This window comes from Panthera tigris, chromosome B4 (genome assembly GCF_018350195.1).
Source record: "Panthera tigris isolate Pti1 chromosome B4, P.tigris_Pti1_mat1.1, whole genome shotgun sequence".
In the NCBI taxonomy this organism is placed as follows: domain Eukaryota; kingdom Metazoa; phylum Chordata; class Mammalia; order Carnivora; family Felidae; genus Panthera; species Panthera tigris.
The window spans coordinates 30,458,218-30,472,138 of NC_056666.1; positions in this window are offsets into that span (position 1 = coordinate 30,458,218).

Genomic DNA, 13,921 nt, shown 5'->3' on the forward strand with positions numbered 1-13,921 from the left:
CAGGAAAAGAAATCAAGGAATTGATCCCATTTACAGTTGCACAAAAAACCATAAAATACCTAGGAATAAATCTAACCAAAAAGGTGAAAAATCTATACACTGAAAACTCTAGAAAGCTTATGAAAGAAATTGAAGAAGACACAAAAACATGGAAAAAGATTCCATGCTTCTGGAGAGGAAGAACAAATATTGTTAAAATGTTGATACTACCCAAAGCAATCTTCACATTCAATGCAATCCCTATAAACATAACACCAGTATTCTTCACAGAGCTAGAACAAATACTCCTAAAATTTGTATGGAACCAGAAAAGACCACTAATAGCCAAAGCAATCTTGAAAAAGAAAACCAAAGCAGGATGCATCATAATCCCAGACTTCAAGCTGTACTACAAACCTGTAATCATCAAGAAAGTATGGTACTGGCACAAGAACAGACACTCAGATCAATGGAACAGAATACAGAACCCAGAAATGGACCCACAAACATATGGCCAACTAATCTTTGACAAAGCAGGAAAGAATATGCAATGGAATAAACACAGTCTCTTCAGCAAGTGGTGCTGGGAAAACTGGACAGTGACATGCAGAAGAATGAACCTGGACCACTTTCTTACACCATACACAAAAATAAACTCAAAATGGATGAAAGACCTCAATGTAAGACAGGAAGCCATCAAAATCCTCGAGGAGAAAGCAGGCAAAAACCTCTTTGATCTTGGCCACAGCAACTTCTTATTCAATACATCTCCGGAGGCAAGTGAAACAAAAACAAAAATGAACTATTGGGACCTCATCAAAATAAAAAGCTTCTGCACAGCAAAGGAAACAATCAGCAAAACTAAAAGGCAACTGACAGAATGGGAGAAGATATTGGCAAATGACATATCAGATAAAGGGTTAGTATCCAAAATCTATAAAGAACTTATCAAACTCAACACTCAAAAAACAAATAATCCAGTGAAGAAATGGGCAAAAAACATGAATAGACACTTCTCCAAAGAAGACACCCAGATGGCCAACCGACACATGAAAAAATGCTCCACGTCACTCATCATCAGGGAAATACAAATCAAAACCAGAGTGAGATACCACTTCACACCTGTCAGAATGGCTAACATTAACAACTCAGGCAACAACAGATGTTGGCGAGGATGCAGAGAAAGAGGATCTCTTTTGCATTATTGGTGGGAATTCAAGCTGGTGCAGCCGCTCTGGAAAACAGTATGGAGGTTCCTCAAAAAACTAAAAATAGAACTACCCTATGACCCAGCAATTGCACTACTAGGCATTTATCCACGGGATACAGGTGTGCTGTTTTGAAGGGACACATGCACCCCCATGTTTATAGCAGCACTATCAACAATAGCCAAAGTATGGAAAGAGCCCAAATGTCCATCGACGGATGAATGGATAAGGAAGATGTGGTATATGTATACAATGGAGTATTACTCAGCAATCAAAAAGAATGAAATCTTGCCATTTGCAACTACATGGATGGAACTGGAGGATATTATGCTAAGTGAAATTAGTCAGAGAAAGACAAAAATCATGACTTCACTCATATGAGGATTTTAAGAGACAAAACAGGTGACCATAAGGGAAAGGAAACAAAAATAATATAAAAACAGGGAAAGAACAAAACAGAAGAGACTCATAAATATGGAGAACAAACTGAGGGTTACTGGAGGCGTTGTGGGAGGGGGGATGAGCTAAATGGGTAAGGGGCACTAAGGAATCTACTCCTGAAATCATTGTTGCACTATATGCTAACTAATTTGGATGTAAACTTAACAAAATAAAAAATAAAATTTAAAATTTAAAAAAATGAGCTCGTGTCATAAAGGAATCCAAAGCAGACAGCGTTTAGACAAAGCACAACTATGAAGCAGAGCTATAAGATGCCCTCCATCTTTCTGATGTGTAAATCTCAGGAAATACCAAGAGGAGAATGAGTGAGGGTGCCCTAAGCAGAGAGCCAGCTCAGGCATTCCCAAGAATGATTGAATAAATCAAGAAATGAGGGGGGTGGGGGAATGCCGAAATCAAGAAGAGAATATATTACCAATTCCCATGGGAAGAAGCTGAAGTCTGGTGCTGGCATTATTCAAATACAGGCGAGTCAGGGCCTCAGAAAGACATACCAGAGGGAATATCCACCAGAGTCAGATGACTAGGCTGCATGACTTAACAAGTCTTTCCTTGTTTGTCTATTTCTGTGCATGGATTAAAGCGCCTGTGAGGTCCTAGAGCTCCAAGAACAAGAACAAAATCGGTGAAATTATTTCAGTTGATAGCGATTGGACATTGGTTTACGGGGATGGGTTAACAAATTGTTAGTGTGGGCAAACAATGTAGTCAGATGTGAGTGTATTCTGTCTGCTCACACTCAAGTTCTTCATTGTCATAAAAGCAAACTGCTTCTTCCCAATCAACACAAATTTCATAAGAACATTTGGGTCCTTGTGGGATATCCAAGTGGTTATGTTTGGGGAAGGAATGCATTTTACATCCTGTCCATCTAGCTAAACATAACAATGTAACAGGATTTTTCTGGCCTAGATAACAGAAGGAGAATATTCTGACAAAGACCACAGCTCAGGACAACTGAAGGTGGTGACAGTCTGTGAGCAGTGCAGCTCTGGTCCCCTCCATTGTAAACAGCTCCTGGGTACCCTGCTATGAAAGACACTGGCAGCTTCATTCATAGTATCAGAGTACAGAGATGAACGCTGGAGCTCATCCAAATGTATTCCTACTTCTCCCAGAGGACAGTATTCTGTGACAGGACAGTCTCCGCCTGTCCTCTGCGGGGAACTCCCACAGCGATATAAAACAGGTTTGCGAGTGAATTTTGCTTTGAAACTGAAGCACCAAAGAAAATAGCTATCGAAGCAAAACAACACAAGCAACAACCCTGAGCCCTAGGTCACCTGCTCCCCACTTCCCAGAATGGATTTTTTTTTTGCTGCAGTTGTGAAACAAGTTGGTTTCTAGTTAACAAGGATTCTGGATTCATTTTCCTTCCAGGTTCTAACCAAGCTTTACCGGATGGAGTTCTTAAATTCTAACAACTTTTCTGCGGGAATAGGGTATCCTCCAGGATAAAACCTGACCTCTTAAACAGCGTGGATCCTAATGAAAGATTATAAGAGACTATAAAAATAAAGTTCCCTCCCTAGAAATTCAAACTTTTTGCCCAGTAATAAAATCAAAAGGAATCAGACTGGCTATTTAAAGTTTTCCCTGGGTTCATTAGAGCTTCAATATCATACCTACTGCTGAGCTGATGACAGGTGGGGATTTTACAGAAATCAGTGGATCCAATTAGCACCAGGGGTCCACAAGTCAAGCACTTCCAGGCTACAAATTATTGGTGACACTTCTAAACACGATTGACAGCTGAAGCCAGGACAGCCTTCTCTACACCTTTGGAACATGATTAGGGAGCAAATACCCTACCCAACTTTTCTAGTCTACTGTATAAAAAAAAAGAGCTTATAAACTTTGTTGTCACGCCCATATGCTCAGAAGACTGGTGTATCTTTACTCTTCTGCACTTACATTTTGCACTTTCAGGACTGTATTTATCCAGGCACCTAGACTGTGTAAAATGCATCATTGTGATAAAATTATATAGCTGTTGATTGATGACAGAGTCACTTCTAGACTCTCCTCACTCTGTAAAATTTCAGATACATGTCTTTCAATAAAGGCATTAACATCTGCCACTGTTTTAAACTGGTCATTCTTAAACTTTCCATAAAATAGTTGTACTCCGTAAGCTGGGCTAAATATCCCACAAGTAATAACCAATGTCCAACACAAACCATCTAGGAAAAAGTTGTAGTGAATGACTGTCAAGTTAACAATAATCATGGTTTTCTCCATATATTTTTCTGATACCCTTGGCAATTTCTCCCACGTGTCTGTTAGAATACATTGGCAGCTGACAAAATGGATGAACAAATACCAGATAGTCAAAGGGAAATTCAGTAATGACTGATCCTGCTGGCTCAACAGCCTGTTTCTTTTCCCATGCACGTGTGGGTTCATGGTTGTGGTTTTATATCACAAATATATAACATGTTCCCATTAAGTCTTCCAACTTTCAGAAGAGGGGTGACATCACCAGATGTGTCTGATAACAGCTCAACTGTCTAAAACTATGTGTCTACCTTAATAGGAGGAAAAAATAGCATATGCACACTCTATATGCTTGTCAGGGACTTGAACTTTTTTTTTAATGTTTATTTATTTATTTTGAGAGAGTGTGTGTATGAGCAGGGTAGGGGAAGAAAGAGGGGGGAGAGAGAGGATCCCAAGCAGGCTCCCCACTGTCAGCACAGAGCCTGACATGGGGCTCAAACTCACAAACCATGAGATCGTGACCTGAGCCAAAACCAAGAATCAGATATTCAACCGACTGAACCACCCAGGCACTCCAGGGACTTGAACTTTTAACTCATTGCCTCTCAGAGGTGAGCAAAATTCAGTTGAGAAAAACAAGACTAAAGGATATGTAGTCTATCCCTTTCTCAAGAATCTAAAGCAGGGGCAAACTTTATCTGTAAAGGACTGGCTAGTAAATATTTTAGGCTTTGTGGGCCATATGGTCTCTGTCACAACAATGTAACTCTGCTGTTGTAGCACAAAAGCAGGCATAGAAAATACTGTATATGAATAAATGAGTATGATGTGTTCCAACAAAATTATATTTATGGACACTGAAATTCAAATTTTATGTGATTCTCACATGTCATGAAATATTCTTCTTTTTCAACCACTTATAAATGCCAAAAAAATTCACATTTGACCCACAAGCCATAGTTCGCCAACCCCATCCTAAAGTCTAGCTGGTTTAAAATGCATTCTTCCCCAGTGGAGAATGGGGTACCTGACTTCCTCATTTTGGCCCTTGGATAGATTACATTTACTGAATTGGCTTTGCCACAGTTCCATGAAACTACACAAAGGAAAGCATAAGACATGGCAGATGAACTTCAAGATTGGGTTTCCCAAGAAGATGCTGCCCAGAGCATCATACACTGTCCTATTACAGGGGGTATCACTTCTCTGGGGTTCTGATCATAGAAATGACTGGACTCCTTTGAGGGGCAAGTGGCTTATTGCAAAGCATCATAACACTGATAAATTTTCCTCTTTAACTGCTAGAAATTTCACAAGCCAATATATGCTGTATGTCCCACCTTTATCTTATTTTTTTAACCATTTTTTTTGTTATATTGCATTCCTCACATTTAAAACACTATTGTATCATACAGCTTTTGATAATTAACCCAATACGGCAGGGTACAAATAAAATAATACACATAAAACATGCACATTATACTCATATTGCTGTACTTAAAATTATTGACAATTTATTAATCAAAAATAATTTGTCATAATGTTCCCCAAATAAACACTGTGACAGGTGTGTAATCAATGAGACCAGAGGTATTCTGACATGTCACAGCTAAAGAATTCTCTCTTTGAAAGCAATTTTAGGCAATAACCCAACAATGCAACCCAACATTGTAGCAGTGGAAAAAGGGAAACTGTATCTTTATGGTTGAAGGTATCAGGATCCAGTTGAAAACATTAGGAGGAAGACTGCAGGGGAGAAAATCCTTGTTACCTCAAAGCCATGGTGGAGACCCCACAAAATGGAGTGCAGTGTGCAGACTAGGATTAATTGAAGGCACTTTCACTTCCACAGTGGGTTGAGCTAAATTCTGACGATACCTTAGGCCAAGAGCAGTCATCTGATATACAGTTTGCATCCAGCCATATCCTCATTGCCCCTAACAGCCCAACAGCCATGGTGCCAATGTTACCAGGAAGAGGTACACGCTCAATGTGCATCATCTTTTAATGCAAATATACATTAAATATTATAGGCACATTTCAGTTAGTAGCTAATCATTTCAAAAGGTTTTACTCACATAAAGTGTCTTAAAATGTAGTATTTACTTGGTAGTATTGTGTGTATATTTTTTTACATGTAGTGAGAGGGAGTGACAGTGCCCCAAGGTGATAAAAATTCGTTCTTGGGAGGCAACACAATCTTAGTTATTATAATCACTTGTGGTCAAACAGAGGGCCACACTATAAAAACAGATGTACAGTATATCTGAGGTATTACAATTTCATGGGGAAAGGGAGCAACCAAGAAAAATGTCTAAAAAAGCTCGGGAGAGGGGAGGGAGGTTATTAATGGGGAAAAAAAGATTGAGAAACACTATTTCAGTGGAATAAACAGATGCTAACTTGGTGGCAGGAAAAACTCAGGATGCTCAGATGAAAGAGGCTTTAAGGCCGAGCATTAGAATGATACTGATGCCTGCTAAAGATTCTGGAGGGCCTCAGAGCTTCTGGAAGACATCATAATTGGCAAAAGTTTCCAGATTAGCTGCAGGATGGGGTTAAATTAAATCAGTGCATAGTTAAGTGTAGTCCATTGTGTTCTCAGTTAGATCCCAGCCTGATTCTGAAAAGCCTTATCACTGGAAACAGAGATCACTTCTTAAAAGAGAGAAATCCACTGTGTATTCTTGAATTAAAAATGATGCCCATGAATTCTAAACTATAACAATAGCTACAATAAAATGACTGAGATGCCCAAATTCACCTAATCACAATTCTGGCAGGACTTTGCAAGCACACACACTACACAAAAGAACAAGTGGAAGCCTTACTTCTCTCTGCTATCCGTAAATAAGAAAGAATGTATGAAAGGTCATGATCAAGTTGTCATAAATTTTTTTCTCTTTCATATTTTCACAAAATGTACATTGCACTCTAGAGAGATCAGCTGAAAAGTTAGTTTATTAAAATAAGATAAAAAAACAGAAGTTTAAAAGAACATTATTAATATTCTGTTCAAGTCATCTCTTGATTTCTATTTTGAAGGGCACTGCAAGACAGCTTGATTTTTATTATGGTGAAGAAAAATAAAATGACTCCTTTCCATTAATCAAAAGGAAACGTAAAAATAGGTTTGACTAGAAGCCACTGAAAAGTTTGATTTTGTGAAAAGATAAAGAACATCATGAGAAATATCGCAATCAATTCTGAAAAACTTAATTTTGTTCCTCCATAGCTTTTCAGCTACTGTGATCTGCAATCCCAAATGCTTCTTTGAGTGATTTTATTTCATCCCACAGAAGAAAATGAACTATTTAGCTCCACACTTAATGGCAAACTCCATTTCAGCATACGCATTTAGTCTAGACTCCAGCAGGCCCTGATCAATACATTTGGTTATGAACCAGAGGCCCCTTTTTGCAGCCCGAGATCCTCACTGGAGATAAAGAACTGAGAGCTGTCACTGATTTATGCTCTCTCAGCAGGACACTGACAGGCGATGCCCCAGGAAACAGAGTAGAAAACCATATGAAATCCACCAACGGGTCCTTGGGGACATGCTGACCAGCATAGACCACGGAGCAGACCTAAAGGCCAACACAAGTGCTCCCTGCGGTAGTGCTGTAGTGCTCCGCGTGAAGTGTGCACTCTGCATTGAGTCAGAGCGCTTCTGGGAACCACGACTTCTCTTGCACTCAGGCTGAGGAGCTGGCTCCCAAACGGATCATGGAGGTGCTAATCAAATAGGCCGCTGCCCTTGTGCCTCTTGGCAACACCCTCCAGCTTGCTTGGACTGGCAGCCGTGATCTGAGGAGTCACTGCAGCTGCATCCCTTCCAGTATTTGGGCCCAGCCTAAGATACCCTACAGATGGAACACGGAGCAGGGTACGTGACAACAGAGAAGTATTGGTGGCAGAGTCCTTATCACAGGCAGCCCTCCAGTGTGACAGTTCTGCTGCTTAAGGCTCAGCTGTATTTCACCAGACAGGTATGGGATAACGCAGAAACACTTCCTTCTTCCGAACAACAAAGAGAACAGGCCTTACAAACATTGTGCAATTTTGCTGGCGAATTTAAAGCACGTTAAAAGTTTTGAGAGTAGCAACAGTGGATCAACCAGATACCTGAAGCAATAGGAAAGAAAAAAGAATGAGAGAAGTAGCAGTCAGCGACATTTTCGCAGCTAGGCATGGATGAGCCACTCAGGTCTAGAGGGTGAAGGAATCTGAGTTCCTGAATTTATACTTTTGTATCTTCTGAAGAGAAACCACAAATAGTTTTTAAAAATAAATATGTATGCACAATACTTCATAGAGGATTGGAACAGAGAAGTCAAGCATCCAGAAGCTTTAAGTTAATACTTGTCTGATAAACAGAAAGAAAGTAATTAAGGGAAATGACATGTCTCCAGGAAAAGCTGACATGAACCACTGACATTTGAGTTCAAAAGGAACTCAAGAGAGACCGGCATCGAGCATCGGAGACGAAATGACCACAACTCTCTGAGGCACCTGCCCATCATTTGTTAACATGAGCACACAGAAGCCATGTTTCTCTTGGCAATTTCATACAATATAAACTCTCAGGGAAAAACAATACTGTTTAAATTAGATAATCCATGTGAGAGTGGCCTGCACACAGTAGGCAATTGATCAAAGTTCCTTTCCTTCCTGATACTGGATAGGTCGGCTTGCTTATTTTAGACTATATCCATCCTGCACACACAGGCACTATTCTATAGGGAAAAGATGGCCAACAACAAAATCTCCGTCAGCTCTCCCAGAAGATCTGCACGTATTTACTCCAACACAGAGGCCCAAACATTGCCCCTCTAGTTTTGAGATGAATTCTGAGGAGAAGCATTATTCATTTGCTGCTGTTCCAGATAAGCCATTTGAGATGATATTTCACAGTTTTTCCTTGCCTTGTTGTTCTGGTTTTGTTTTTAATAACAACAGCTGTGCTCTGAATCAGCTTCTTTTTGTTCCTTTTAAAGTGACTGGAATCTGGGGGATTTGAAAGATTCTTCTTCCTACCATTGATCAAAGATTCTTTTCCCTGAGAACTGGTTTACTCCCTCGCTGTACATTAATCAAATCCTCCCCTTTTCTCAAGCGCCAGAAGTGTTTTTCTTCCCTCCCTCCAGCTTTAAGTCTGACTCCACATCAGGAAAGTTGATGAAGTGGCTCTGTTGTGAGGGAGACCCAGAAGAGCTTTCATCTCAAAGACCACAGATTCCACGTCCTCAGTCAGACCCGTTTACTAAACCGTCAGGCTTCCAGCCCCTCCACTGTGGGCTTGGAACCAGCACCTGAGAACTGGCAGCGACCAACCTTGTGTGTCTGTGAAGTGATGACCTAAAGAGGGACAGTCTCCTGTGGGACATGACCCTTGAACACACATCCGGGGTGTTTTTCCAAAGGACAACTCTTCACTTTCTTGGCTGTCAGCCTCTCTGCCATTTGTCTTCAGTGCGTCATTTTATCTTTTGCAGTAAATTTTTATTGGTCATCTATAATTCTCTTAGACTTGAAGCTCTAATTAGGAATCATTTTGGTCATATAAAGCTTTTTCTGTCTGAGTAGCATTAGGTAGCCATTATTTCACCTCCACAGCGAATGCCTTATTGGATGCCCAACATTAACATTCGGCTTCCTAATCGTATTTGAATTGCCTGCATTTGTGCTCTTTCTGGCTGAGCCAGTCTTATTCTGAAAACAGTCATTCTAATTCACAATGAATAAGTAAATAAATAGCTAGTATTTGTAAAACCAAAACAGTGTGCTGGTCCTTTAAGAAGAGCGCGGCTCAGAAGTCTGTTGCCTAGCAACACCAACTAACTTTGCTCTCCATTTTCCAAACCAGTTGATAGCCTCCTGTTGGTTTGTCAGCCTTCCAATGTAAAACTTTCCCCTCCTTTTTAAAATTAAGAAGGAATGTTAGGCTTTTTAGTTTTCAGGGAATTGACTTTAACCATCACTTTTTTCTGAATTCCGTAGTAACCCTGACTTCCTGGTTCTCAGTAGGTTCCAATTTGTTACCCTTCCTGGATAAAACTATGTATTCTCCATTTAAGCACTATATCTAAGAACAATTTGCATAGTTCCCATGAAAAGACACAAGCCTCAAATAGAAGTTTAATTGATTTTACTTAATAATAATAATACCAGGCAATTAAATGGCACTTTATACTCTGCAAGGTCCTTACCTTGTCCATCAAGTCATTTAATTAAAATGTTACATGCTTATCCAAATTTCTCTGGCTTATGACAACATGCTCAAAAATTTTCGAACTATGGTGAAGAGGTTCGTGGTGCTGTCTTTGCTATTTTGCTTTAAAGGAGGAGACAGTATCTGGCGACTAGGCTTTCACATGGTAATTGTGGCTTTTCCATCTCTAGTCTGGTCAAAGATCTAGAGGAAAATCAAAATCAAATCTTTCATCTGTTCCTTTTTTTTCCCTCCATCACTGAGCTCCATTTCACAGGTGATAAGCCTTGCTCAGAAGACCCCCATTTCTCTCTCTTCTTCAAGCACCACCTCCTCTGGGTCTTTGCAGGGAAGCAGTGTCACCAGCTGCAGGGAGAGCTGCCTAGCTGAGGAGGCTCCTGTGCTCACACTTACCTTGATGCCTTTTTCTGGCTATTCAAGGTCTTTGAAACTTCTCTAGACAGAAAGTAAAGAGACTCTGACAAAGCATCTCTTTATATTTTACAGCACAATCGCTTTCAGTGCCACAATAACCATGTCAGCTGTGTTTACTGGTTCATGAGTCTTAGTTTTAACTCTGGCCCTTCTCAGCAACAACATTCACTTCACGTTGGCTTCACTTCGACTCCCAAATCGGGGGCTAGTGTTAGGATTTCAAAAGCACAGTGATTTCCAGTATTTGTTAGATGAGTCAGGGAACACTTTTCTATGAGGCTGGCCCAGGTAAGGCAAAAGAAATGGCTAAGTTTAGTGAAATCACTCATGTCTTGTCTCCGGTAAAAATACTCTACAGAGCCTTGGTCTTTGCTTTTAGAAATTGGAAATAACTTCAGCATCACCCATCATAAAAGCCACTCAAATAGTCAATGTAAAAATGTGAATAAATTAAATTAGATGAGGGAATTTTCACTTCGAAGGACTGTGTTTAGACATCAACAAAATGTAAGAGAAACAAATGAGTCCTAAAATATCTACATCCTTTGGCAGCTGTATTATTTGGTTTGTGTTTAAGGATATGTGAATATGTAATTTTTAGGCTATAAATATGGAATATAAAGAAGTAGAGAAGGAATATACCTAAATATGCATCCTGACTTTGCAGAGTGCTTTCACTGACCACGTAAATCTTAATAGAAAGTATGTTTCTTTTTCATTTCTTTTTTTTTTATTCTTTCATACCAGAAAAAGGATTTCCCAAGAGTGTTTCTCATCCTCCTCCCTTGTTTTCACCACAAAAGGTAGTTAGTCTAGTCATCACCTCTGAGGGGTTCATATTGTTGGAAAATGAAGTAAAAAAGTGTCCATACATATACAGAGGACAGGACTATGCCCCCAAGTGAACGTCCTCTGGCCAGAACATAATGTGTGGGATACAAACTGAAATGAAACACTAAGCCCCTATTTCAAAAGTGTTAACAATTTCCAGGTAACCACAGTGGAAGATGAAACCCAGCCCAGGGCTCCTGTCAACATGGGGTTCTGGGTAACTAGTCAGCTCACACAGCCATGAAGCCCACCTTGCCTGTGGCAAAGGAAGCCCCTGTCATATGGGGCTGGAACCTCAAGAGACACACAGACCAGGCAGCCAAGAAGAGGCTTTTTGATGGGAACAGAGGTGAAAAAAGTGACCTGCTACTCTCCCTCAGCCTCCTCACCCGCTGCTCTTTAGTAGTAGGTAAGGCTTTGGGGGCCAAAAGGAAAGGAAAAGAACACTGATCAGCATCAAGCTTTACATGGGATGGTTGTATTTAATAGCTACCATTGGATTTAACTATGTGACAACATTCTGAGGAAGATATGCAATTTAACAGATAGAAGAAACCAAAGAACATTAGCAAAATTCCCAAATTTTGCAACTTGAAGATGTTAGTGATTGTATTTGAATCCCGCTCTGGCTTCTCCCACAGCTTGCCCCCAGTGTTGCCCTCTGTAGGTTCAGGAAAACCCATTCCTGGTAACCCTTCTTAGCACTAGAGGTACACCTATTCAGTAAAGTGAAGGAGGAAAATGAACGAGTGGATATGTATGTTGATTGAAATAGCATGCCTGTGCTGCCCTAATCTCTTGCCTGCATATTCCTGGCTTTCAACATTCAGCCTTTCTCCAAGAGCCCAGTGTCTTCTCTCTCTTCTGGTTCCCCCATACCCTCACCTTGGTGCTCACAACCTGCCCTTCCAGACAACATCCCAAACCCTGGACCTTTCCCAGACTTTCTTTCCACCAAAATATCACTATCCCACATCCCACTCATGGAAGGAAATGTTGTGTGTCAAGTTAACTAATCGTATCAACACATTCATGAGTCAATACCTTAACTTGACCTCCCCCAAAATGTGAATAATGTGTGAATTTTGAGGCTTTACACCTAGGTTAATGAGGTGAACTTTTTTTCCCTGAAGGATCATTTTATGAACCCCTCAGATTATATCTCCTATAGTGGGCCAGTAGTCAACAGCATTTTTATCCATATAATACAAGGTAAATGGTTTAGCCATGATTATCAGGTTTATAGGTTAGGTAACAGGTTGTAGGAAATAACCTCAGGTATCACAGAGCTTTCTCAGACAGCAGCGATAAAACACTTTACATCTGATCTGTAATATCCTGTATCCTGTTAAAGCTAGCCCTGCAGTGAACAAAATTGTCACTTCTGCCAAATTTCATGGTCAGTGATTCTGTGATATAGAGAAATTTTCAGTATAGATTAAAATGAAATCATCAAAGGCCTTACACTGATGACCTATGACAGACTTGAACCGTCTCTCGCAAAAAGTACATTCATAACTCAAAACACTTCACTATGGAGTCCACTAAAACAGTGTAAAACTACTTGGGAAAACATTCATATAAAAACATACACAGTATCCTCAAACCTTCAGTATTGTCCTTATTGGATACCACATACTTTTATCCCAGGGTTTCTTGATTTTAATATTTCAAATGTTCATCTTAGCCAAGAAAGAAGCTACACTGTGTATTGAATCTGGTACATGCACAAATTTCCAACCATTTGAAAAGAATAAGCTATTTAGTTATAATTTGATTTGGGAATTTGTGTTTATATTTGGATTGGGAATATAATATAATCCTTAAATTGAAACATAGTTGTGTGTTCTGTTCTAGGAAATGACTTCTAACAAGATGACCAAGTTATACTCTGAAGATCTGATCCAGGTGAATCCAGGAGGAGTTTTCTGGTCTTATTCTTTCTACTCATCTTCTGCAGGATTTGACATTATTTGCCCTCTTTTGAAACTCTTTTTTCCTGACTTCCATGACACTGTACTTTATATACAGTAATTCATGTTTATTTCTTTTGTCTCTTTCCCCTTTGAAGTTCCTTTTCCATCCTTCCTTCTTCCAAAGGCCAACCATAGGTCTCTCTCCACGTCTTCTCTCCATCCACCACAGACTAACTACTTGTCACAATGTTACCTCATTTCCTTGACATCAAATCTTTATCTCTAACTCTAATCTCTACTAACTTAAAATCTTACATTTCCAATAATCTGAACAGCCTCTCTTCACCATGAACTCAAGAACTCTGAAACAAATCTCCAAATGTAGAATATACTGTTTAGGAGATAGAATGTTCCCTGTTATTGGAGATATCTATCCTTGTGTTGAATGTTCTCTTGGCAAAATGATGCAGAGTGGACCTGAACACTAGAAGTAAGGTTGGACTAAATAAGCATTAACTAAGGTCCCATCAACAGTGAGATTCTATAATTTATTACTCTTTTCTCCAAACCAGTTTCTTCTCTTGAAATTTTTTCTTGTCTCCCATACTCAAAATCATGGGATCACCATGTGCCTTATTTCCCTTTTCCCTCCATCTTGA